The sequence below is a fragment of the Cebus imitator genome, unplaced genomic scaffold (assembly GCF_001604975.1).
Source record: "Cebus imitator isolate Cc_AM_T3 unplaced genomic scaffold, Cebus_imitator-1.0 Scaffold608, whole genome shotgun sequence".
In the NCBI taxonomy this organism is placed as follows: Eukaryota; Metazoa; Chordata; class Mammalia; order Primates; family Cebidae; genus Cebus; species Cebus imitator.
Window position 1 is genome coordinate 960,052 of NW_016107923.1, and position 1,517 is coordinate 961,568.

A 1,517-nucleotide genomic window follows, 5' to 3' on the forward strand; every position below is an offset into this window, starting at 1 on the left:
AGACAGAGACTTACTCTGTCGCCCAGACTAGAGTGCAGTGGTGCAATCTTGGCTCACTGCAGCCTCTGCCTCACGGGTTCAAGTGATTCTCCTGCCATAACCTCCTGAGTAGCTGGGACTACAGGCGCGCGCCACCACACCCAGCTAATTTTTGTATTTTTAGTAGAGACAGTGTTTCATCATGTTGGCCAGGATGGTCTTGATCACCTAACCTCGTGATCTGCCCGCCTCTGCCTCTCAAAGTGCTAGGATTGCAGGTGTGAGTCACCGTGCCCAGTGCCAGTCTATGTGCCAGTTTTCTAAAGGGCTTTGCATGTTATAATTTATGTAATCACAACTCTACTAGAGAAGTTTGTATAGGCCAAGGTAAGTTATATGAGTTGCCACAAGTTACACAGCACGAAGTGGCTGAGCTGAGCTTTGAACCCAGAACATTTGATTCGAGTTCATGCTCTAAGCTGCTATGTAATACATCCCTTCTAATACTATGTATACAACTGTTTTATAGGAATATATCATTGAAATTGTGGCAGGGAAAGGATAATGACTTGAGGAGACCAGGAGACAGAGAGATGGACAGAAACAGAAAAAAAATGATGTCACAATATTTTTTTACTATTTTTCAGTCTTTGAGGGATTGCAATATGACTCCATTTCCCTGGTGCATTCACGTAATAGTTCACTTGGTGAAAACAATGAAGATTATTTACAATGCTACCCTGCTTTTTCTGATGTCCTGCACCTGGAAGTTGTGCTTCTTAAGGTAATCTCTTTACCAAAAACTATTAAAAGGAGGAGGAGGAAAAAAGTTGGTTTTGACACATTAAAAAGTAGCCAAACAAAACACAAAAAGATAGCAGCAAATGATAAAATTGAAACTACATTCTACATTATATGAAAACATACTCATAATAATGTAATCTAAAGAAATGTTTTGTTAGATTCACTTATAATTACCTTATAGTTTATATTATCACTGTGAAATATATCATCTTTTTAACTACATTTTCTAATTATTTATGGTAAATGGGAACATGATTGACATTTTTGTATACTGATTTTATATTCTGTAGCCTTCTTGAATTCTGTTTATTCTAATAATTTATAGATTTTCTTGGATTATCTGTTAATTAATTGTATTTTGAATAATGACAGTTTCTTTCCAATATTTCTTTAGCTTGTATTACTGTGCTAGCTAGGATCCTTAGTTCAAAGAGGAACAAGAGCATTGGTGGAGGATTTCCTTATTTTGTTCCGAAATTCTACAAAAGTTTCACTTTTTTTAGTAGATTGTCTTTCTCAAGTTAGGGAAGTTTCTTTATATTCCTAATCTGCTGAGAGTTTTTATTACAAATATTATGAAGTTTCTTCCCATCTATATGTATTGACATTAATATCACAGTGTGACCATGTGATAAATTACAATAATCAATTTTCTAATATATTTCTTGCTTTTGCTTTCATCAAGCCTCACCACTGGATATTTTGTTTTCTATTTTAATAAATTTTATTTTTTT

General features: G+C 34.9%; 1 protein-coding gene across 1 annotated transcript in view; it reads left to right on the forward strand.

Annotated features, from left to right (window-relative positions):
* NBDY (negative regulator of P-body association) overlaps positions 1-1,051 on the forward strand; it is a 3,738-nt gene extending 2,687 nt beyond the window's left edge. The window contains exon 2 of the mRNA XM_037734366.1: positions 627-1,051. The gene's annotated coding sequence lies outside the window, so the exon portion shown is untranslated. The remainder of the gene's footprint in view (positions 1-626) is intronic.
* The last annotated feature ends 466 nt before the right edge of the window (positions 1,052-1,517 follow it).